The sequence below is a fragment of the Ambystoma mexicanum genome, chromosome 6p, assembly GCF_040938575.1.
Source record: "Ambystoma mexicanum isolate Mex_15411 chromosome 6p, UKY_AmexF1_1, whole genome shotgun sequence".
NCBI classification, from domain to species: Eukaryota; Metazoa; Chordata; class Amphibia; order Caudata; family Ambystomatidae; genus Ambystoma; species Ambystoma mexicanum.
This window is the reverse complement of record NC_090935.1, coordinates 919,980,592-920,007,313: the sequence shown is the minus strand read 5'-3', so window position 1 is coordinate 920,007,313 and position 26,722 is coordinate 919,980,592. Positions and strand designations below refer to the sequence as shown.

Here is a 26,722-nt window from a genome sequence, read left to right as displayed (position 1 = left end):
GGTAATTCCGCCATCCACCAAGGCGGACACGGTAAAATACCGGCGGCAACCATGGCGCTAATAGCGCCATGGTTACCGCATACCATGTAATGCGGCCCAATAACCGGTTTCTCCAAACTGAAGCAAGCAACAGCACATCAAGACTCTTGTGCTTCCCCTCTTTATCCCACTAACAAAGCCCCCCCCATCCTCTTTCCTTTTCAGATCTGCCAGAGAACCAGGAGACCATGTGAGTGGCAGCAGTGTGCAGTACAAAATCAAATAGCATAACATAACGTCTGGATCTGGCCAGCAAGGTAAACTACCAGGCACAATACTCCTCCGATCCATTCCACTATCATCCGCTAGGTGTTGTATGGCCTGCTGCAGCCTGCAACAGACTGTCCCTAGTTGTCCTCACCCTTTACGTTGGGACTCGTTTCGGAAGCAGCAGAGCCATCAGTCATAATACAAGGTCTGCCTTTGAAAGGCTACGCCAAGGCTTCATATGTCATCAGTTTTGATCTCAGTTCGGCATTTGACTCTCTCAACAGAAATCTCTTATAGAAGAAGTTGGCAGGTTGGAACATCCCTATGGGACTTCTGAGAATGATTATTGCTCTTCATGAAAAACCCCAAATTAGGGTCATTCTTAATAGAGGGGTGGACATTTCCTCACCGATCAACACCACCTCGGGTGTCACACAAGGGTGCATGTTGACGCCATGTCTATTCAATTTATATGCTTCCGGTTCGGGGGACACTCCTAGTCTGAATAATCAGCGGCTGTCCTCTGGGTGTCTTACGCAGATGATTTTCTTTTGTTCGATCGTGCCCCCTGTGGTCTGCAGAAATTGATTGATGCTTTTGTTAATCATACCAACGCCAATGATGTATCAATCAACTGCACTACGACTAAGGTATTGACATTTTCCAAAAAAAGGAAGCTCTTTGTCCATCAATGGAGGGTGGAGGGCATAAACTGGAAGTGGCCGATTCCTAGATTTATTTGGGATTCCAGTTTGACTAAAAACCCTCACAGCAACTGCTTGTGGAAAATCTTGTAAATAAGACCTTGGCCCTTGGCTCTCAATTGAAAAAAAATCAATGGGATGTACAGAAGGTTTTCTGTGCTCCCATCACTCAAGTTCTATTTTGGAAAAATAGTGCCAAGAATTCTGTACGGAAATGAAATGCAGGACATAGCAATGCTGGACGTTCTTAATAAGCTGGAGGCTTCCCTTTGGAGGAAACTGTTTCATACCTCCAATTCTCTTCCAGGGGTCTCATTAAGATATGATTTAGGATTCTAGTCACTTAGACCGATGGGAATATGGAGTTTCCTCAATCAGAATCAAAATATCTTCACTGCAGATGGTTCCACACTTTATGAAGATGTCAAGATGTCACTGTCTTGTCAATCCATGCTGGGCGCATTTAAGTTCCAGAAAGAATGTGATGATTTTCTTCTGTTGATAGCTTCTTCGCATAAAGAATTAATAAACACACCAAACAAATGGTTGAAACTTTGGGATTGGGCTCAAACGATTGACCTACTACACTCCTTGCCATCCCTTGCCCATTTTAGTACAGATCATAAGAAACCCGGTGCCGTGGCACCATTTCTATTAGTTTATCCAGCAAGGTCTGCAAGAAATGAATTTTGCAGATTGCGGTGGAATCTCAGGGAGAATCTGTTGAGATACAAAATGATTAAAATAGAAGACACCAAATGCAGTATTCGCAAGAGCATTTCAATAGAAACATCAAGACATTTATTAATGGAATGTCCTTCCCTGAATGCAGTCCAATTTAAATTTATTAACAGATTATGTGCTAGTGATGCTATCTCAGATGAAACCATGTTGTGGAACAGATATTTGAGTGGGCATGTAACTGCTATGGGTTTTATTGAGGCTATAAACCCAGGCTAAGTTTGGAATAATAGTTGTTGTAAATCAAATGTTCTTTTTAGGAACACTGTATGCTCTTTTTCAGATTTGAAAATGTTATTAACTGTGTTAAATTGTATTGTATTGTCTTTGTTAAAAGCTGCAATCAGCTAAATAGCAATAAAATAAAACCTATGAAATAATACAATATTGCAATATGCAATTATGCAAGGTGTGACGCAATGATAATAAAAAAAGCATACACAGGCTTGGTTGCTGAGAATAAGAAGATAAACCACCTCAAGCACAATATTGCTGAGGCTATTAGTAGCCAGAACTGAAGCTTGAGCTATAGGTTAATGTCATGCATGATGGACATTATTACCTCTGGACCTGGAACACCGTCTTCACACAGAACGGGTTATGCTCATAGAACTGGTAGACCTTTCTATTCTAAATGGAGGTTGTTTGATGCCCTGCCTGGAAAACGACGTTTGCATTATTCACGTCGTTGAATTCACGTGATTCAGGGTAGTCACGTTTGTTACTGCATTACGTTCATAAGCAGCATGGAGATGTTGCTCACTGCTTCTGGTTGAACCAGCATGGCGTTTGGTAGCTGAATCCTTGATCTGCTTCCTCGCATCCCTTCAGTTACTTCTTTGGCTTTCTTCTGCATGTTTCTTCCACACGCAAACTGCTGGAGCTTCATTCTAGAAGTTACGGCAGTTTTTTCCTGTTCACGTGAAATTTCTACACGCTATCTTCGGCAGTCACTTCAGTCGCGTGTATCAACACACGCAGGTTCCTGATATCTTCCCATGCTGCTTTCCTGACTGCGTGTAAGTTTGTCGTGTGTAAAATCCCATGCGATTTCCTGAACTCTTAAAGTGCGACTGTCCTGGCTGCGTGTAGTTCTGTTGCATGTAAAATCACACGCGGTCTACTGTACTCTTCAAGCTGAGCTGTCCTGGCTGCATGTACTTTGTTTGCGTGTAAAATCCCACGCGGATTCTGGAACTCTTCAAGTGCGGCTGTCCTGGCTGCGTGTACTTCTGTCACGTGTAAAACCACACGCGGTCTACTAGACGCTTTACGCGCTGCGGTCCTGGGTGTGTGTACTTTTGTTGCGTGTAAAAATGTATGACAGTTTAGCAAAGTTAAATTAAGCATCCAAGCATTGGAAGCGGGGGATGGGTGCAAACAATTAGGTGGCATGCTCATTCTCACAAACCCTTGCCCCCTCCTTGCTCACATCTTGTGACTCCTCCCCCTCGCTATCTATTCTGCCTATCGCCTCCACCTATAGAATCTCATCAAACAGAGCCCCAGTCCTCCGCCCCACCTGCTGCGAAATCAACTTCAAGTTACAACTGCAGTTACAATCCCAGTGGTCCGCGCTGGCTGTGAGGCTTGATGCAGCCAGCGGTATGTAAAGTGTACTGGTGCAGGCACAGACACAGAGATTGGGAGACTCCTAATTGGAAAAATCAAGTCATCAATGTGAGGGCCGTTTCCGCTGCAGCCCACAAATGCACACTGCGTCCATCACTGCTCTTCTGACTCAATAGAGCAATAATCCCTCAGATGTCAAGCTACAACAACAAGCAACCACTTCTAAAGCTTCTATGTTATTCCAATGATTGCTGAGGGATCAGCCTGTAGTTTCTCATAGTATCCTGGAGTGTTGGGATGTTCTTCTCTACTTTTTCATACCCAGTCTTATTAAGAACCATTATTTTCTCGCATTTATGGGACTGTTCAATCAATAAGGTGCTATGCTGGAGATCATTTTATTAATGCTTGTTCATCTTTCCTGTTCAGGTTGCATTTGTACCTATTTTGCTTCCGATTCTCTTTGCTCTTGTGTAAACCACAAGTAACTACATCAAAAGTATAACAATGCAATTGTCTGCCACAAATGTGCCACATATTGTGATTTGTGATTTGATCTAAGAACCGGAATTCTGTGATGTCCCGGCCTTCATCTAGTGGGAGTAGCAGTAAGGTTTACTTAAGATCTCCTATTTTAAGGTCTGAAGGAAGGTGCCCTGTATTTATTATTTGCTGTATTTCAGATGAAAATATTTTTTACGTTTTCATATTTACAAACATTAACAGATTGATGCATGTGTTAGTGATACTATATGGTCTTGCTGTGACAAACGATAGCCCCTTCTGTAACACTAAGATCACTGTTTATTCTGCTATTCTTTCTTTCCCCATCTGTTGGATCTTGTGATGATGCTGTTCCTCGTTCAATGTTGTTATTCTTCTTCATCTCTTTCCTCTAGGTCTGTAACTGGCACCCTTGTCCCGTGGCTATTGGATTTTCAAATGTGCACTCTTTTGTGTGTGGATCAACTAAAAAGCTTTAGAGTCGGAACTAGCTTCCTCATCACTATTAAGAACTGATGGGTACAATGGGGGTGACACATGGTTAACCAGATGAAATAAAGAAGACTGATTCTAGTGAGCATGGTAACCTTTCGCTGGCACTTTTTGAAACAAATATTATACTATTAATGCAATTATGCTAAATGCCTGTGAAAGTTTATGAATATCTATTATGGGAGACTGAAATGCTGCATACAGTTTTTGAATCCCCCAAGATTATTTAATAGAAATTCAACTGAAAGGGAACTAAATATGTTCTCCATAACAAGTTAGAAAATCTGCATGAATAAATAATACATAATAAATCATAACGTAAGACATAGATGAATGATAACACATTCCCCACACTACAGTATGAAGATAATTTAAAGTCAATTAGATAAAGAATAGAAAAATTAAACAGTATTAAATCATATTTTATTTTCCTTTTTATTTTCATATATCTGTCCTTTATAATATTTTATATATATTATTAATATGGATTTAGCCATACAACTATCAGAATAGTAAAAAATGTGTAATCTTGCAATCTCGAAGAAGCGTGCCAATACAGAATATGTGCACTTGTATGCATTAATGAAGGGTTTCAATTATAATGTGATGCTCAACGTATACATGCATTTTGAGTAATAGTGTGATCTACTAATATCAAGTAATTGTTTCGTAGATAACTACATTTTTGTTGAGTTTTATTTTACATTTTATGACCTCATTGATTAAATGAATCACATTGTCTGGAGTATTATGGGATTACAAAAGCTGAATATTGTACAGGGAAAACTGAAATGTCATACAAAAGAATTGCAGATATATTTCGAGCTCACCAATTACTCTAACCAACAACCACAAACATTGTCTTTCATAAGTTGATATATATTGTAGCGCAGGGAGTGTTGCCAGTTTCAGGTGCAGGTATAGTGACATTGTCATTTGAACATCAGTGACTGCTCACACCTGAAGCAGACCCTCGGCTATCTGATATACCTAGGAGCTAATAGCCGGCAAGCGTAACAGTGCGAGACAAGAGAAACGCTGACTTATTTCACACTGTCTGGTCATTGAAAGCCCTCCATTTCGCTTGCCAGGTACTTAAACAGAGCCTGGATACACTCACTACTCTGTAATTACAGTAGAAGTAGATACCGCAGCAAAGCCATTTTTCAAAGCAGTTATAACACTGCAGCAGCAGCCCACTACCAAAGCGAGTAAATCCCAGAATCAGTATACAAATGAATTGCTCTTAATAATATTCTTAATTGACAAGATCAATAATATATAGGCACATATCAATACTGCATAAACTCTAGCCACAGCACCCTTAATTGCCCCTGTAGAAGAACTGACTGGCTAGCTGTGAGACCCTTCACACCTGATGAGCTTAACAAAATTCTCACAACGATTAAATCTTCCTAATTGGACAACATTACACCCACCGGCATTGTAAAATCTATGATAGCCACAACGTTCACCCCTTTACAATGTAAATGCCTACCTCCAACAAAACCTCCTTCCTGGCACCCTCAAAACAGGATTAATCCGAGCACTGATCAAAACACTCTCAATGGATTATCTCTCAAACTACTGGCCAATCACCAGCTTACCATTCATAGGCACAATGAGCCCTTGGAATGATCTTGTGCTGTACTACATATGGCTATATTTGCCTGTTTACTTCACTTTCTGAAATTCTGCTGGTGTATAGGCGATCTTAAGTAGGTCGTTAGAAGCAGGTACTTTGGGGCTGAGAGCAGAGTTCTATTTGTGGGGTAATAAAAGTATATTGTGATTTCAGGAGAAAGAGTTATAGGAAATTCTTGACATGTGATGCTGGGTGTGGCTTTACAAGCGTGTTAGATGCTCTGATCTTGTTTGCTGGCTTCGATGATTATAGAGTTCTTAGACAAATGGGTGGTGATATGTGTATGGTTCAGGATCATTTCATGTGGGCTACTGGGTTTTGTCTGATTCAGTAGAAAAAGATGACAGAGTCTTTTCTGGGTTGTTAAGAAAATCAACAGGACTTGCCCAGAGTTTGTAAGTTTACTATTTCTCAGAGAATGTTAAATATTTGTGGCAACCAATTGGCTGCTTCGTTGAAATTATCATAATAATGCATAATGGTTCTTATTTTACCTGATCTGTGATATTCCTTCTATTTATTCTGTGCCAGTTCTTGCTTTGATTATTGTTGGAGTGATGCAATTGGCATTCCATATTGTGATTATCCATTTCAGGTTTTCAAGCTCTCAGGTTTACTATGTGTTGGTGGCTTTTCGGCCTGAAATTGTTATTTTTCATTATTGTGTGAGTGATACACTGTTCATGGTGTGGGATATGATGAGTTGGGTGGCTTATAGTAGTCACTGTAGATTTGACAAACCTGGTGGTTTTAATCCTATGTTGTGACTGACGTTCAGCAACTTAGTCTCCATACTGTGTTGATCAGTTTGGGCAACAGGACTTCAGGCTGGGGCTTCTTGTGGGGTCTTGCCAGCCTATTGAATTGGAGAATTGGTAGATGAACTTCAGAGCTGTTTGTGAATTGGAGATCCAGAATCTTGCTAACTGTATACATGGGGCCACACAAGCTTAGGTAAATGAGATAGCTCAGTGTGTTAAGTGCTTGGTTCACATAGCCATTTCGACTTGCCACCACATGTTTGAACCCTGGAAGGTCTGTTTTAGCCATTTTTGGGGTCAACAAACAGACCCATTAATTTGTGTAATATTGAAAACGTGCATTACACTGCTTGAAAGCTAAAGGGATCAAACAAAAATGTCTAAATTAAATATTATATTATTGACTGACACGCAGACCCACAAATGTTTCTGTTAGTTTGAACGCAAATTTGTGCTCGGCTTTATTCATATGTAAACTGAAGTCTCGTACTAATAGAAATGTCCAGGCCACTATTTGCAGTTGCTGTGAAAGTTGGGGGATATCCTCCATCAATAAGCCAAACGGAAAGAGGTGTAGATCACTAGTCTATGATGGGAAGAGGTTCATTTGAGCATACACCAATTGACAACATGTGCATCCCTACTTCTGCACTGTTTAGTCACTTATTTTGTACTTTTGCCCTCCATTTCTTGCTCCTTTCTCAATCCATATTGAGATTTCACCCTACTCTCTCTTCTCCCCTGTTCTATGTAGAGTTCTCTTTCCTTTGCCGTTCCCTTTTCCTCTCATGATTCCCATTCTGAGAATTTTCTCTTTCATAACCTTTTCATCTCACCCTTTCTTGTTTCTCTTTTCTCCCCTTCATGTTGTGCTTACTTTATTCATTTGCATTATAACAATTTTTATTGTTTTTGGGCATTTGTCACCTTTATTAAGTGACATTCTAGTTGCTTTGTTTTTTTTTATTTACTTTGACTTGCTTCCGATGTGTTTATTGAAGGCTCGTGTTCTTCTTACTTCTGATGCAGCGTTGCTTGACTTTGAATTGGTTTGTTATTCATTGCTATCAGTATTTTGCATGCCATTTTTCCGATCCAAGATGGCCACTAGGTGTACATTTGCTTGGTAGAATTCTTTTTCCTGGGTCCACTGACCTTAAAAGAACTCCTTAGAGGTTATCATGCTTCTTTTACGTTAACAACAAAAGCCCGGGTATGAAACCAGTCACTCATCAATGACATACTTTAGTCTTAAGACTCTCCAGACTCTCTCATGAATACATTGGTGCCTCTGGCAGAGAATCTTCTCCGAAGATGCCCCACCCAACAGTTTGGGTGAAATGGCACCTCTAAATAGCCAATATAAAATCTTTCTACACCTAACAAACACTTACTTTTACCAGATAGCTAGCATCTGCCAACTCTCCTGAGTGTTGGCTCCCGGCCACTTTCACGAGTATCTACAGAAAACACAAGAACCACATGTTTAACATAGTTTATTTTGCTCCTCAGGTTGATTAGGTAGTTTAAGAAAACTGTACACACAGCTCTGTAGAGTTTCTCATACAGGAAACACTTCTTTTTATTGTGTCTTGTATTAGTCCTCATGTGAAGTTTCTGGATTGTTTGTGTCCTGCACTAGACATTAGGTGACTCTCTGAGGTTGCTTTCTCTTTGGTCAGGGCCTCTTCTGTGTTTCCTTCTGCCATTTCCCTTGTTTTGTTCTGAGCATCAATCTTCACCTTCTCTGCCTTTTCCTGAAGCAGGGCCTCTGTCCTTGCTTTCTGTGTTCTTTCCTTGATCAAAGTCTCTTCCTCCTGTGTGTAGCCCTGGGTCACAGTTTGAGTCTTTTTGCTCGGTGGGGCTGGGGCTTATACCTCTATTCCCTCTGACATTCCCTTGGCTAGAGGTTCAACCTTGCCTTTCCTTACCAGCTCTTTGTCTAGGCCTGCTGCCTTTCCTCTCTTTTCGTGCCCCTTGGCACGAGCTGGAGCTTCCATCATCTCTCTCTCAATCCCCTCCTTGGCCATGACCTTCACTTTCACATCTTGGCCACTCACCAGACTCTCACCTCACCCTTTTCATAGACCATGGCATCAGGCTCTTCTCTCTGAGAATAAGGTGTTGCACACACCTTCTCTTTTGGGGAGAAGCCTAAATGTTTTCCCTCCCCCTTTTCCTGTATCTCCTCTCTGGTGATAAGATGCCCTGCTCACCTTCTTTTCTTCTTGGGGAGAACACCTTGACCTCAAAAGAGATCTCCTACTCTCCACCACTTTCCTTTCACAGCTTCATCGCCCCTACACTATTCTGTTATTATCTCCTCTTTGCCTCACCTTTCTGGCTCATTTCTCCTTCTATCATCCCCTCCTGCAAAAGCAAGGTGCTGATTCAAACCTACCATGCAACTTAGACCCGTGTCACATCTTCCTCACTACTCTAAAGTTTTGGAAAGAGTTGTATTGAACCAGTTTACAAACTTTCTTGACACACACAACCTTTGTGACCCCCTCCAAGCTGGATTCCGATCCTGCCACTCCAATAAAATTTCCCTTTTGAATGTCTCCAACTTTATTCCCTCCGTTAAACATTACAACCTATCCTCTATCCTAATCGCCCTCGACTTATCTGCTACCTTTGATAATGTTGTTCACTCTGATCTCCTCAATACTCTCTCTGCTTGGGATTTGTGATCAAGCACTGGCCTGGAAAGAGTCCTAGCTGGCACCTTGTCAATTCTCTGTTTCCTAGAACAACAACACCTCCCAACTCACTCTTCTTTCTGTTGGTGTTCCACAAGGCTCTGTCTTGTGTCCCCTCCAGTTCACACTGTGCACTTACTGCTCGTGAGGCACTTATCTCCTCCTTTGGGTTGATGTACCAACTCTTTGCAGATGACACCCAAATCTTGTTCTCCTTTCCCGAACTCTCCACTGAACTATCTACCAAACCCTCTGACTGTCTCTCTGCTATTAAATAGTGGATAGACTCACACCCTCTTATGTTGAATTCCTTCACAACAGAGGAGCTTTTCTTAACTACCAACTCCTCTTTCCTCCTCCCTGGCCTTTCAAATTCCCGCCTGACACTCTTCTCTACTCCCCTTCAGCTAGAAACCTTGGTGTCACCTAGGACCCTTCACACACACTCTCTACCTTCATCTTTAAAACTGCAATGGTGGCTCCCCTCAACCTCTTAAATATCAGGAAAATCAGGCACCTACTTCCCTTCAAAACCACCAAACATCTCCTAACCACTCTTGCCTTCTCTCAGCTGAACTACTGTGCCAGTATCCTCTTTGGACTAACAATCTATGCATTCTGTCCCCTTGACAAAATTGCTTTGTTTGCTACTAGAAATCACTTTGGACAACCTCAATTCAACCCTACTTCCTTCAATCGGCTGCAGGCTGGCTGGCTAACTTTGCAAACCACAGGCAAATTCAAATATCTCCTGCTAGTGCATGCATCCATCCATGGTAAGACACTGCTGTATCTATCCTCTTCTATCAACCAGTACAAATCCTCACACAGCCTTCCCTCTGCCACCTGCACCACACTGTGCTTCCTCTCACTTCTGCTGTCACTGTTCTTGCTCCACTTACTTGGAGCTTCCTCCCCTCTGCAATTTGAAACACGGTCCACATTGATTAATTCAAAAGCAATTTGAAAGCCCACCTCCTTGCTTCTGAGCTATCATTTTGACTCACCTCTCCAGCCTTACTACTACACATTCCCTCACTGAGAATCAGACTCTTCCCTATCCTGTTACCACCACACTGGCACTTAATAGTTAGAGGTCACAGCTCATGGGTAGCTGGCTATACTGCCTACCTGCTGATGCTTACCCTACGTTTGTCCACTGTATTGTTTCTGGTATTCGTGTAATATACACCTGCTCAAACCTTGTCATTATGTCACTCATACTCTCCCCAATATTAGAGGCTCACTGTCTCCCATTAATCCTCTACATTACCTTTTGTACTCTCCTATGTGACCAAAAGAGCTTGTTTCCCTGTATTCATGTATATATGTATGTAAAATGATAATTAAAATGAATCTTTTATAACAAGCTTAATGGCAGAGATTGGTTTCTACGCGTGAGATCGGGATTTGAACCTGCGTTGTCTTGCTTCCAAGGCAGACACTTTGCCCCTGAGCTATCCCCCCTCACTTGTGTGTATGTATATATGCATGTTTGCAAATAAATATTATCTCCTACCCTTTCCTGTGGAGTGCTTCCCTTACTGAATGACTGCCCCTCACTGCACAGTCCTGACATCCTTCTCCAACAGTTTTTCAGTTCTCCATCACTGCAGCTTGATTCTCCTGAGCTCCCTGTCACTGTGCTTGCGGAAACTGGTCCTCATATAGAGCTGATTCTGACTAGCTCTTCTCTGAGTGGCTAGAGAGGGATGCTTTATAGTTCTAAGCCCAAGATGGAAGTCGTTAAATAGTCCAGATGCTATTTTTATCTCTTTGTTGCTGTTAAGGATAAACATGCTGCTCTCTGTCTCTGCCTCTCCTGGAGGACTCCCCGCTCTGGGGATCAATTATTCAGGTCTCTGTAGCCAGCAGGTCAGTGTGTACGCTATGCTGTTATTTTTAGGGGTTGGGAGTTTGACAAACTCTTTCTCCGACAGTCTTCCTTAAGTGGGTGCTTCTCAAAATGATTTTTATAGGAGGGTATGTTCCAGAGACTCTCTCCCCCTTGTGGTTTCAGCTATGAGGAAAACCTTAGCCGTTGACTTGTCAGGTCTCCCTTTTGCGTAGGTAAGAGGTGGAGTCCTATCTGTGCATTTGATTGCTGGACTACAAAGCACAGCATGTATCCCATCTTTCTATGTGTTAAATCGGCCAGGGGTGTAGGCTCTATGTTGGATCTCCTCTTTCCGGTCCGAATAGCACTTATGCAGGGTGCTCTGGACCTCTCTGTACTCTTCCTGTCCCCTTTTGTAGCTGCATTTCTTGAATCAATTCCAGGTTTTCCATCTGGAGTAGAGAGGGATTTTGAGACATTTAGTTCTTCCCAGATGTGTTTGTTAATAGGGTCTGGGTGACTTGAAGTTTGGCTATGTTCTGAAGAATCTTTCCTGGCTTCAGAGAATGACCCTGGTTTCCCTATAATCTTCTTTTCTCCAAATCTGGGGTTCACTCTTCTGGATCCATTCCAGGTTTTCCCTCTTATCAAAAGAAACAAACTGGGGGACACCTATGTCTGGGAGACATGTTTCCTGAATTTTGGGTTTTCTGAAGAGGGTTAGGTGACTTCACATGGGGATATAACTTTAAATAACACCTGGGAAGTGAGGTAATGGGGCCTCCCATGCAATCAGGAAGCTCGGAATGCGGTCTTGGCCTCATGGTATTACCCACGTTCTAAGCATCTTGAGAAGTGAGAGGTTGCCTTGTTCGCTTCATGGTGACACACCCCACAGCACCTTCTCCAACCCCTCACCAACTCCACCCCTCACCACTTCAAATTCCCCACCCAGTCCCTCTCCCACTGCATCCCATCCCAGGTGCCACTTAGATAAGGCTTCCTGCAGCTCACAACTAGAGCTGTACCACCCTTTTTCCTCCCAGCAATGGCAGCCATGAAATTGGAGAAGGGACTATGTGTAGTTCCCTTCTACCTATGTGCATGGTGTAATTTTTGTGTTGTAGGCTTTTTTAAATTTAAAAAATGGCAACCACACCATACCCCAACTTAAAAATAAAGATATTAGCTCCCTGGAAAGCATGTTGGGTGTTAATAGCTATAACCCCTTCGATGGGTGGGCATTACCAGTCAACTGGCAATGTTGCCAATGCCCATGTTACCCGGACTCCGGCCATTATCTGATTGGTAATGCCTGCCCACCTCAGGCTGTATTACTTAAGTATCATAGCTGTCATCAGGGACCTGAGGATGCCATCAAGTTGAAAGAAGGGTATGGACAGTTAGTAAGTGATTGGGGTCTCAGTCAGGCAGTGCTATTTGCAACATTAAGTGATTTGAAGTGGGTGAATAACACAAGTGCCAGCTGGTGAGTTCAGTGATAGTTTAAGTAGTGGAAATCCTTGAAAGTGAGAGCATCCCAAAAGACCCATGCACATGACTTTTGATTTTGTGTTCTCCTATTGAACTCTGGAGAAAATACTAGTGATTGTTGGAGGCAGGAGAAAAAATAAGGCATTCAGATTCAAAGTGACTATAAGTGATACATGTGCCTTGACAAAAGGAACTGTGCCCAGCTTGTGCTTCACATTTAGGAGGAGCAAGGGCAGGGAATCCCAGAGGGAAGCTTGTACGAGACTCACGCCAACTTGATTTATGTGCGAGGGAGTAACAGAGATCCAGGCAATAAGAAGGAGATACCAGCAGTGAGAGAATGACACATTGCAAAAACATGTCAATACCCAAACAAGCCAGAGGCAGGAGGAAACATGCAAATTATTTGCTTTTCATGTATGCAGATGTACTTGTCTGTAGTGGAGATGCCAGAAAAGCATGTGGTCTATTGACAGTGTCAACAAACTCATGATCCACTCACTCTATGTGGGATGTTTTAACCCACTTCTGCTCTGCTATGCTGCAGCACTGTGTTATGAGGGTGCCAGAAATAGCAAAATGGCCACGGAACCCTTGTGCGCGCCAAAACCCCTGAAAATCGCGCTTTGCGACGCACAAAAAGATGGCTGCCCAATCTGCCACGCATGTTGTCAGTGGTGGAACAGAGATCCCACTCCTGAAATGTGTCACTGGGCTCCACAACAAGTGAAAATGGAGTCAGGAGGAAAAAGCTGTGTTTTGCTAAATGAAACCCCAAAATCCTGCTTTTAGTCATTTTTCCTTTGTTGCTGAAACTGCAGAATGCTGGTACAAAACACCCTCAAAACATCCGAAATTCTTGCTGGGTGCTACAATTCACTTAGTTTAACAAATCATTGTGAACTTGCAATGTCCTGAAAAGCTGAAAGCATAAAGGGATTTCCACAGCAAAAGTGGCCTGTCTGTGGATGTCAGCTGTCAGGAGCCTGCCTGATTAAACTTTAAACATGGATACACTGAAGTCAAATGTTTGCAACCTAAGAGGCTTGTTACTGAGAGTAACCTATGTTGTAATTGTTTTGATCCCATGGTTTAAAATCTTGAATCAGAATTCTAGCTGCTATTTTGAAATCACAAGTTTGTTTTAAGCTAAGGGAACATGCGACAGAATTAACCATTAAATCAAGCCTGGCTAAAAGCTACCAAACTGGAATATCAGGTTTCTCCACAGAAGGATGGGCTTTCCCCCCACCAGGAAATCACAACCAAGAGGTAATTATAGGGTTTGGAAAGAACTTGGTCTACAGAGGCAAAAGGGAACAATGAACAGTTGCTGCTAAGAAAATGCGGGGTGTGAGGACCGTAGTAAATGGCCTCTACCAACAGCAAACAGGGAAGAGACTGCTTCTGGATTCCAGGGAGAGACCAAGGGGTGGAGCTAAAAAAAACATCTGTTGCTGAACATTCACAAAGAACATTTTCTTAAAAGACTTATAATTTGCCAGTGAAAATTGTACAAAATATAAAAATAACAGATTTGTGAATCAAAATGTTGGCTGCATGTTTCAAGAGGCGGCAAAATCATGTGACATGTTCTCGAAAGAAATGGCAGAAAATGTGATTTTACACAAAATGTATTTTTGCTAGAAGTCTGGAACTTTATACACTTATGCCCATGTTAAACGCGCACACTTGCGGACATTTGCTTATAAATTGGACATTGTGTTCCTGATTAAAAGGGCAGAATTCTGAAATTCTGTGAAAAGCCGAGACAAGATCCCACAGCTACAGGGTTTTGAGGGATAGCTGCTATATAAAATAGGTAGTCTGTATATGTGATTGTTATAGAGGTTGCACATGTGTAAATATGTATGGTGCCAAAAGTAGATTTTGTGTTTAAGGGGGCTATGGGTGGGTTCTCTGCCTCATAAAATCACACCATAATGGTAACACACTGTTTCTCTCCTCCTATCAAGGCAGAGAGGAGACTCTGATCCAATCATCTGTCAAAGGGGCGAGCTTAGGATAAACCAGCCCACACACCCCTTTATCATAGCATAAATAGAGACAGCTCACCACTCAAAAGGACAGACAGATTCACTCACCATCCCGATACTGGCGGAGCACCATGCTGCTGAACTCTACATCTTTCTTGCTCCAACTTCTGCTTGTAGCTAACATCCACAGCTTTAAATCACATACAAAACCGCATTCCAAATCAATTAGGTTCTCCTGTCATCGCAATTATCGTGCAGTGAAAAGTTTGCCGCAAATTTCGTTTTTGGGAAATTCTGACATGTGTAAAACAGCTTTTGATTGCTTCCGACTTGAATTTTAAGATTTCAAATTGTTTCTTGGTATTAAATCATTGCTTGTGTTTGTGTGTGTGCAACTATCCAAAGCAGGTCACATAAGAATTTATAGTAATTTCAGCAATTTTGACCATATTTAGTGTTTTGCCCAGTCCATTTTAACGATAACTTCAAAAGCCATTCTGACAGTTGACAGTCAATTCTGTTTTTCTCTTGTGCTTGCTGGGGGAAAGTGGGATTGATATTCTGTGTGAATTCTGCCATTCCTGAATACCTGCTCTCTCCTCCTATCACTTTACATTGCCTATTGGGGGTGGAGGGGTGTGCAGGGGTAACCTTTAACCACAGTGCTATCTGATCTGAACACACACACAAAAGTATTATTTCTGTGCTGAATTGTTTTGCTCACTACTACTCCTTGTGTATTAAAGAGACTATTCTGTGTTATATCACCCCATTGGTGATTATTGTATACCCATTAAAGTATAGTGTGATTAAATTGTAAATACATAAATACATATTTTAACTTTGCAAACCAGCCTGATTCCTGGTTCAGTGTGACCGGGGGTGTTCCAGGAGAGGGGCGTGATATGAGTGGTATATCGTTCAGAATAAAGAACTTTTAGACAAGAATAAATAAGGATTTCATTTGTGCATTACATGCTAGGCGTTGACTTGGATGTGTGCCGGATTGAAATCACTTACATCTCATCACAAGTTGCTCTGGAGTACCCACACCAGTATAATACTTGTAAGGAATTGGCACCACAATGATAAACATCATCCAGGACAAATGGAGTAGGTTTCACTGTAATTTCCATTCACTATCTACAAGAAGAATGGGGAGCAGTGCATATCTTATCTTATCCACTGAAGGTCAGGAAATAATTGCACATACTATAGTTGAGCACTAGGAGGAGATCAAGAAATCCAGGTCACTATCTCCCCCAGCTCCGCCACTGATGAACCAGACAATAATAATCATGACATTGATGATGATCAAGACAAACATTATGATCTATCAGAGTCCAGGCAGAAATGCTGGAAAGCAGTAAAATTGAGGAGGAAGAGAATGTCACCACATATACAGAGGCTTAAGTAGTGATAGAAATGTGCCGCCCGCCACATTTGTTGAACCTCTTCATGGAACAGATTTCCAGTCACAGATTAGAAAGTACATCAGATTATTATGTGGCATCTAAAATGCCATCACCACCACTGCCAGCACCAGTGTGCCCAGTATATACCAGTTTAAGTAGTCTTATCCCCGCAGGGAAGTCAGTAGTGTGGTGCAGAATAGACAGCAGACACATCTGTCAACTCAAATATCTACCGTAAAATAGTCTTATAACCTGCTACACCATACACAGATATATACAGAAGTCAGAAGGCCTAAATTGAATACTTGTCCATACCATCAGATGAGCAGCATACCACCACCAGTCTGCACAAATGCCCTGAAAATGCTACCGCGGTGTCACCAAATTCTACTATCCATACCCTAACGAATCATAGCAGTGATCCCCAATTGCATCAGGCCAGTGTCCTAAAAGCATTTGAGCATGGATGAAAATACCACAAGTCACATGGCAGGCAAAGACTGATCAAAGCTAACCCAGATTTAATGATGACAAATGACATCTTGCCTCTTAGAAATCCAAGTGGGCAGCAGGTGAATATAGTTCCACATAAGGCATCACTGTGCATTCAAGGGTTTCAGGGCATAAGGCAGAGGCAAGCGGACATTTGGGAGAAGGTGGGGGCACAGTGGCTGATGCCTCAATTTGCATTTCAGATTTGCTGTAGCAGACACTGCATTGAATGCTCTAGATGATTAATGAATTGGAAAGGTAACGCATGTCCCTTGTTTCACAACTGGCCTTCACCTTGTTGTCACATGCTTTACCAGCAATTGTTAACCTTTGAAAAGAAATGCTTACTGAAGATCTGCTTACATTTCAGCCAGCATGGCATGCTAAAAACTCACTATTCAACTACAGTTGTGTCAAACTGTGACTGCCCAACCTGAAACGCTTAGTGGCCAACTATTGGAACTCTACTTTGCACATGTTGGACAGGTTACATGAGCAGTTCAATTCCTTCACAGATTACTGCATCATTCACAGCAGAGATCATGGGGGCACGGGGCAGTTGGATTGTCATCTAGCAAGGGTGTAGAAGCTCTGGCTTTTAAACAAATATGTATTAATAATAAAATATAGCAGATGATCTTATCTCAGGAAGAGTGGCCTGCTAACCAGCCCCCCCTTTCAGCAAATACCATTCCAAAAGCATAGTGTCCACCTGTGTCCTGCTGTCTCAGTACCCTGATCTCCACTGCCTTCTCTCAGGGGCATAGAGCATATTCAAGGATAACAGCCAAGTCATTTCAGCACATGGGCTGCATTTAGGATATGCCCATCTGTCCCCAAACTACTGAGAGTTAGTATCCTGATAGCAGTTGTAAACTTTAAATATAAACCATACCTGAGTTTAAGCTATGGTGGCTAGTATCTATCATAATAATTAAAGTCACATCAAATTGGTATCATACTGTCAGCCCTGTGAGCCTGGACATGAACAGACTATGTGTATTCTCCCTAAATTAACTGTCTTCCTGCACCCATCAATACAAGTGCCCATGGGAACTGCCTCTCACTTGATCCTTTGTGAGGTCTTGTAATGCCTCTCCTCAGAAAGACATCCCCTCAGCAGGAGCTGTCCTGGGAAACAAAAATCAACGGGCATGCCCTACACAAAAGGACAAGCCACTTACCAGGGTGATGCATACTATAGGGGCTTTTGATGCCGTGTACAAGTGAAGGGGTGAGGTTGGTGTAGCAGGGTGAGTTCAACATAGTTAGAGGAAGATCCACCTTCTTGTTTCTTTCTATACCTCTCTTTCCTTCCTGCCTCCTCCACTCCATTTTGCACAATGCATTGTGTGTATGATACAAGCAGGCAATGCCTGTGTGTCACAAGAGCTGCTTTTATCAAATCAGCTGTGGACATTTGCCTATAATAATAGGGTCCCCTTCTCCTTCTTAAATTCACTTTTAGACTTCAAGACTAAAAAGTCTCAGGTCCTCTTTTGGGAGAGTTGACCTTTACAAAACACTGAGCCATTGCGGCGAAGAAGGAAGATTCCAAGGCAAAGGCAAGCTCTGCTCCCTACCCACTCACAGGGCACATTGGGGATGACCCTTGCTGAGGGCCGGACCCTGCCACTCTTCAACAAACCTCCCTAGGCTGGGGGAGCAGAACCTGAAAGGACTTCCCCTGTCCTAGAACCCTGCAGTGGGTTTCACAGCATCCTGAGAGCCACAACAGCCAGGATCATTGTTTATGCCATCAAACCACCCTGAGCAACCTCTGAGCTCCCTTCAATGACGACATGCCAATGGGAACCACTAATGCTGCCTTTGGCTCTCGCTCCACTTGGAACAACCATGTACGCAACATTGAAACACCTCACTGCAATGCGATCCAGCAGAGTTAAGTCACCTGCCAGGCTTGAGCACCAGTTCACTGCACACTCATCTCTGAATCACTGCATCGGACGCAGCATCGAACCACTGAGACTTCACATTGCAGCTCAACTTGAAATACTGCATCATCATGTGACACATCGAAAGGGACCAGCAGCACTCATTGACTCAAAACACGCTTGCTTGTCAAGACGCTTTTGGTGATCACTTCAACTTACCTTGCCCAGCACAGCTTTGCAACCACATGAAACACACCCTCAACCCAACTTGTTGCCAATTTGACACTTGGACCAACAGCTTGATGCTTTGGACCCCAATATGACCCACAGACACAACCACTCACAGTCCAACTTGATGCGGTTGACTGCTGAACATTGGATTAGTGTGCTCTGAACGTCCTTCTCCCACATTTAGGGGCCCTAGAGAATGTCAAAGTCCCATTTGCAGCTTTATGCACAGAAAGACATATCCTTTTTAATTGTTGTTGCTGATTTGTTTTTCACTCCGGTTTCATTGCTGCAACTTTCTATATTTTGCATATTCTATGTTCTCTCTTACAGGGGTGGGTTTTTATAGTGTTTTATATTTATTTGTACATTGCTGTGATTAATTGATTGGACATTCCTTTTTATTTTGGACTGTTTTTCTTTGCTGTTTAGATTGCTATTGGATCATGTTCACATCCCTTCTGAGAGTGTAATCTTCCCTCGGCCCATGGTACCACAAACGGTGGGGGCTAAGAATGCGGTTTAGAAACTACTCATCCTTATAATCCTGCAGAACAGAAGTCTTTTTGTCACAGTCATTGGCAGCTGCTTTCTAATGTCTGATCTGTGCTGCAAACTTTCAAGAAGGCCACCAAGCAGGTCAGCCATCGCAATGCGTCTCAGTGAATTTTTCACTATGGTGTACCGGATTGAGCTGAAATTGTCCAATATGGCGACGGACTGTGCATGCCTCTGCAGGTGATGTGAATGTGGCACAGCTGGGAAGGGACCTGCTTTCAAACTTGATTTTAAACCATGGGTGGTTGGACTGGATGGTAATATAGAATACCGGCTGGATTCTTTTGTGGACCCAAACATCAAGGTAAAAGTGGTTGATTTTCATCCACAGGTCTCTTGATGGGGAGAACAACTTACATCAAAGAGGAGACACTATGCAAATGTGCAAGAAATCTTTGCTGTAGTTCTTACAAAATCAGTTGGATAAATAAGTTAGCAGCAAGGTCATCAACCAGCCCACATTTTGCAAAATACACTGGGAATGTCAAGCTCAAGGTTGATGTCATCAATGATCACTTTATCAATAAGACTTGCTAAACGATTTATGAGCAGTACATGTGAGGGCTATGCATGGGAGATGTTGTGGGCCATTCTCCTAAATGACCCAGGCCTTCTAAATCCTGACGGGCCATCAACACGAAAAGACAGTGCACAGTTGCCTATATACGGGACACCACCTGTGGGAAGTGATTAAGACCCAGTGCAGCATTGGTACATAAAATATCCAGTCTGACCAGCAGCGCTTGTGCCACTTGCTATTGGATCACTATTGGATATCTCCACAAGTGTGTAGTCTGAGCGAGTATGTAGTACAATGGGGGTTATTGTCTCTCACTGAGAAATTAACTGGAGAAGTCTATGGAACAACATCTACTCCTATCCAGCACCCCTGCATGGATGATGGTGGTGATGATGATTTGTTACCAAGTACATGTTCGACACTGAAATTGGAGTTTGTGGTGCCTATAGTTTGGAAACGGATACCTGTAGTGAAAGAGAGGCTCTGACCATTTGTTGACTTGCACATACCATTACCTTTTGAGCCGCCATTGCTCTTTTTGAGCTTTTCGATTCTCATGAATAGATTACAAGCACTACTTGTCAAAGGTTTCTGTGCTCTCCTACAGAGTGACCCACCCCTAAACATTCTGGGGCTCCCCTACAGAGTGCAGCTAACAAAGATCACAAAGTTCACAGACTATCTCACAGAGAGTAGGCACCTGATAAAGGTCTTTGAGCCAACCCACAAATGTCATGATCACTCTCTCAGAGGGAGAATACACCCCTTAAAGTTCACACGATCTCCCAAAGAGTGTTGTCACTCTCACATGCAGATAGCTTTCCTGAGAGCAGAGGTTGAAGTGAGCGGGAGGGCTCGGGAGAGGTGCTCCTCTACTTTTATAAATTAAGTTACACTGCTCCTATACTTTTATTATAAAAAAGAAACTGTTCCGGAATGGTTTCATTTTAAAATAAAAGAGTAGTAAGAAATTGAAACTTGCACTTTCAGTGTACAACACTGCCCTTAATATGCAGTTTCAAGTGTTTGGGGGTTTGTATTGTGTGTGGTTGTGTGGGAGGTGGCATGGTGATGCGGTTTTTGGGGAGTGGGTGCAGGCCAGCAGGGAACATAGTTCCACCTCTTCTTTTTGTACACCTCGACCACTGCCTGAGAGGACAGATCAACCATCATACCACCATTTCTGGATCAACCCCCGCCCCCCACATGTACAGTGAGTAACAGTAGGCAATGATTGTTTCACCAAGGAAGCCACAACTACTGTGAATTCCAGCTGCACCTGGAAGAGAAGTAGTAGGCAATACAGGCAATAGATGTCTGCATACGTCATTACCGAGTCCCAGAGGTTCTGCACAAATGCAGTTACGGTCAGTGGTGTGCTGCCCACAAACACCACTTATTGATTGCAGTCTCTGGGCCACTGGCCCCAATTTGTTTATGAGCCATGTATGTCTACTCGAATAAGGAAAGCAGCCCCAATGGTCCACCGGTTTATAATTCAAACGGGGATTCAACCCTGGAAGGAGCCACAAAACTTAATTCACAGTGCTTTGTTCCAGCCATTTTATATGGTCTGGAAAGTTTGACATTTATAGAATTTGACTGGCTTCAGAGTATCAAGGGAAAGTTCTGGAGAAAGTTATTGGGTTTACCATCTTTTGTACCAATGGCCATTATTAGGTTGGAGCTTGGGCTGCTTTCTTTACAAGCTATGGTTCTGAAAAAATGAGCATTAATATACATACAGACAAAAACCTGCTCGGAAACACGTTTCTTCTATAACGTGGGTCTTGACTCACGTGGAAATGAAGGAAATGTAAAGTATGAATCCAGTATTGTAAAATGTTTTGAACTAATGGGCTGGTCTCCAAATTGGGAAGAGAGGCTTTATGATCGGAAAAAAGAACGGAGACTTGTGGGATTGGGGAGAACATTTACTCACCTGTCCACACTAAGCAGCTATGGTTTTGTGCCTGAGATACTATATTCCTAAAAGAAACCGCAGACATATCTGACCATCCGTCCGTCTAAGAACCTTTGAGGTTTTATGCTTTTGCTTTAACTCAATCGGCTCCCTGTGCTCTCTGTGATAGGCAGTTCAATTAAGATACAGGAGGCAGAGAGATATTGCTGAATCTGCCAAAATCATACGGTAATGGAGATCCCCTAAAGACGTCGTAACCGAGTGCCCTACATTGGGTCCCATTTACATGCGGCATCTGGGAGAATATGTAGACCATCTGATTACAGTTAAGTCTAATTCATTCTGGTTACTTTTTAGCAATTCTCAAAGTACAGCTCTGCAATTGGACCTATACAGAGTTTGGCTAATAGTTCCAAAGAAATTGCAATAACAGATGGTTCAGTCGGACTGAATTGCATCAGGCGAGGGGTTGAACATTAATGAAATTAAATGAATTCATAAGATGAATTCTAATTTTAATGAATAATATTCTACATTTGATTTTATGTATGTTTTATGTATGTTTTTTATGTATGAAATTATGAAAGAAAGTAGATAAATTGTTACTGATTTTAGTATGTACATGTGTCAAGTTTTGTATACTAAAACACATTAATAAATTATAATAATAATAATAATAATAATAATAATAATAATAATAATAATAATATTGTTGTTCATGGCTGTCACACTCTGTCTTGACTAACTTTTTTACCCTTCAGAGTCTTGCCCGGTGGCAGGTCAAAATACTGCCACACCAAAGACCATGTGGGCTGAGTGTGGCTGAGGTCTTTGCACTTTGAGGGTGTGATTTCTGTGCCTGCCTTGCTCCGTTTGCAATGGCATCCTCAGGGCGAGACTCTTTATCCTCTGACTCCTCACCCCCCTCCTCTGCATTCACCCCCTGAGAAAGGCCCACCTCCTGATGCAGCAGCAGAACAGGCTGGTCCTCCCGCTTAGGCTCCTCCCCAACATAAGGCTCCTCCTGAAGGACCTCCCCTTCCTCATCAGCCTCACCCCAGTGGATGTAGACGACCTCCTCCTTGACAATGGACCCCATCTAGACAGGAACTGTCTGATTGTAGTCCTCCTCTAAGGTGCTTGCGGCAAAAAACCCTACATCCCACAAGAAGAAGATGCTAGTTTCGCCCTACACCACCTGCATGCCTGTCTGCTTAATGACATTCCCTGCTTCAGTGGGCAGTGGGGGCCTTCACCATATGCCCTGACAACTTGTCCTACATGGTCACCTCCACGGGGGTCCCTGCATCCATAGTTTTTGTGCTAGGAGCATTCTCTGATTTCTCTGTCGCTTCCGACTTCAGTGCCATCTGAAAAGACTGTCAATGCTGCATGGCCTGCGCCTGTGGAAAGGTGCCAATAAACAGCACAAGGTTCCATCTTCCTCATTAGTCATGGGGGAATCCTCCTCCTCATGAAAGGAGAAAACAGCTATTCCTCCTCAGCTCCACCTTCTACCCTTCACAGTGTCAAAAACATGCCTTTCCTCTCCCCAAGAAAGAGAAGCGGGAGAACCAAATCACCCTGAGAAACAAGAACCACACTCAAGGAAAAAGTAAGGAACCCAACAAACACGTCAAGCCACAAGACACAACACTACATGGACAAGAATGACAAATAACGGGTAGGTAAGACAAAAACAACAAACCTGCAGGAGGAAACAGGAAAAATAGCATACAACTTATTTCTTTTCTTAAATGTGGTTTTAGGGGGATGTGAGCAGAAAAAGCTATTATTTTGGGATTTGTATATTTTATCAAAGGAGACAAAATGGAAATGGCACATGAAGGAAGGGCAAAGATGTATTTTTTTATATATGGGAAAGCTAACAAAACACATAAAAAGCACTAAAGCAGGCAAAAGGATACACAATTGGACACCAAAAATGCTCCTCAGACTACCAAGTTAAACAAAACAAATGCCTAATTCCTAAAACTGCTCAAAACGCTGCACACAACCCTCCAAATGCACAACACATCCTCCACGTGTGAGCCTAAACTCTGTAACACCTCTCGCAATCCAGCAAAACCCTCGAAGGATCATGAAGCGAGCAGGGAGTTTCACAGAGCCTTGAACCTCCCATCTGGTTCTCTAAGTGGGCTCATTAATTTTCTGTATAATGTCACAACGCAAGACTGACGTGTTCCAACACCAGCAACAGCAGCTTTCTTAGGGGCACTGCAAGTCTTACACCCTGCCCTCACCACATGCCCACCCTGGTCTACTGCCACCTAACACAGCCACATACAGCCCCATCAGGTGTGAGTTTCCTAAACAAGTATATCCCATGCCTTCAACTTCCATATACATTACACACGCACCTGGTGAATCTACCTCATCCTACCCCGTTTCTGCTCCCGGATCTCCCCATGCCTACCCTTGCCATTGCATCATGGCGCTATTCCTTCCCTCACACCTCTAGATTGTGCTTCTCTGCACCTTGGCAGAGCGCTTTTCATCCGTTCCCATCTGCACATACCGCCCCCATACTCACTGCACTCCTCGTTGACACAACACCTATTCTCTCATCAAACACACCAAATAACAGCCACTGTCCTAAATCACCACTGTTAAACCTATTATGGCCTACCCAGGCAGACTGCCCTATGGCTACAACCACTTTCAGCCAAACGTCCAGTGGCCCACACCCATCCCTCCATATTCTTACAACCAAGGTGGATGGACCGGCCTTAGTCCCCTGCTTAACAGACTCCTTAGCCATCAAAATAGCTCCAAGCATCTCAAAACATGCAACACTGGCTATCCAGTCATAAACTCTTCGTCCTCTCCCACCCCACCATCTACTTGACTGCCTATCCTCGGCACATCCTGCACTAGTGCACACAGTATACTATTCGCAGACAGAAGTTGAACCAAACATCCCTTTCCTACCCATGCTCGGGAATCCTCTGCTTACAAAAGGTATGCACTAGAACGCAACTCCCACACAGTACACTACATAATCTCTCTGTTCCTGCAATAGATGAGACCAGATGTGCCAGACTTAGCTCTCTCACTACTGCACCCCCCATTCCAGCAACCAATGACTCACACCACCCTCCTGCCTTCAATCCCCCCTGGCGCAACCAAAGGAGATAGCTGCACTCAACTGTGCTACTCTAAATGTCCAATCACTGGGAGCTTACGCAATAGAAATCCATGACACCATTATTGACAATAACCTTGACTTACTGGCCACCACTGAATAATGGCTCCATAGTGCCTCAGGCCCTCAGCTCTCCATAGCCATCCCTTCCAACTACGATATCTTTAAAGCGGACTGAGTAAACGCCCACAGGAGGGGGTATAGCGCTCTTTGCCAAACGCCTTTACAAATCGGATCCACCCCCATCCCCAGTATCCCCAGTTACGAGATAATGCTTCTTAAACTCACCACTAACCCTCAGACCACTGATAACTTGCTTCTCTTGTACCAGGAACCTAACTCCATGAGTCACCCCTACATTGATATCCCTTTCCTGATCACCACATTCATTAAAGCAATGAACAAATGTATTATTTAGGGCAATCTCAATCTTGGCTTCAAGGACCCAGCAAATCACAAAGCAAACCACAAAGCTACTACTCTCATGCAAGCACCAGGAGATATTAACTTCTCTGAGTTAATCGCCTCCCCGACTCAAGCCAAGGGTTGTACCTTGGATTGAATCCTCACTATCAACGCCCCATCAACATCTCATCCATAAGTGCTGTTCGAGGGTCAGATCACCCACTCATAGAGTTCGAACTCCCCCTAGCTAAACTGCCTTCCACTCCAGCACCCACAATGAGCACAGTGTTAATCTGCAACACCCATAATCTCACTAATGAGATCCTCAAGCCCACCCTCCTGTGCATGTTCTCGCCACTCACAGAACCGTGCAACAAGAATTCCCAAGATCTAGCCGATTTCTACCACTTGAGCCTTCTAAACACTATGGATCAGCATGCCCCGATTAAAACCAAAACACATACATTTCACAAACCCACCAACATCTGGTTTTCTGAGGAATTTATCACCCTCGAACACCTCTACAAGTAGCACCCCAGTCCACACAACCACAAAACTCTTGCCACAGCTACAAAGTCTTACAAGAAAACAATTGTCACCCACAAAGCTAAGTCTGATGATACCAGAATTACCAAAGCTGGCTCCAGTTCCAAAGAACTCTTTTCCATACTAAGAGAGTTAGAGAACCCCACCCTCGCTCACACCCTAACCCAGGCCAAAAAAACATGGTGCTCCACAATACAAGTTGCGATCTTCCATAAAATTGACTCACTACGTTCTAAAATTTTGGCTAAAAAAGTATTACTCACTGCCAAACCCTCTTAACTTGTTACACCAATGCTCCCAACACCGGGTGTACACACCTCTCTCCCGCTCTTCCACTTCAGAGTTACTCAAGAGAAGGTATTGAAAATGATCCTCTCCCGGAAACCCTCTAACTGTAAAGGTAATGATTGCCTTGCACATTTAGTCAAACTGAGTGCACCCACCCTGACGCCCATTATCACTGACTTAGTAAATGCCTATTTTTCTAACAATGCAATCCCCACTAGCATACAATCAGCTTGGGTCGCTCTTCGCCTCAAGAAACCATCACTCGATCCAACCCTTCCCACAAACTATCTCTCTATTAGCATGGTTCTGGTCTTTACTCAAAATTCTAGACTGACTGGCCAACTCCCAAATACAACCATTCTGAGAACAACACCTTCCGTTAGGACCTGGATCATTTGGCTTCTGCCCCAAACACAGCACTGAAACAGCATTACTCGACTTACAAATCCAAACGGACCTCATCCAAGAATCTGGCAACCTTGCTATACTTCTCGTACTAGATCTCTCTGCTGCGTTTGACATTGTAGACTATGATACACTCTGCCAACACCTCCGTTTGCACTTCAACTTCTCGCCAGAAGCCACAC

General features: G+C 43.1%; 1 long non-coding RNA gene across 1 annotated transcript in view; it reads left to right on the top strand.

Annotated features, from left to right (window-relative positions):
* LOC138510102 (uncharacterized) overlaps positions 1–22,338 on the top strand; it is a 52,862-nt gene extending 30,524 nt beyond the window's left edge. Inside the window, exon 3 of the long non-coding RNA XR_011280320.1 lies at positions 19,161–22,338. This is a non-coding gene — a long non-coding RNA (uncharacterized lncRNA). The remainder of the gene's footprint in view (positions 1–19,160) is intronic.
* Positions 22,339–26,722: the final 4,384 nt, after the last annotated feature.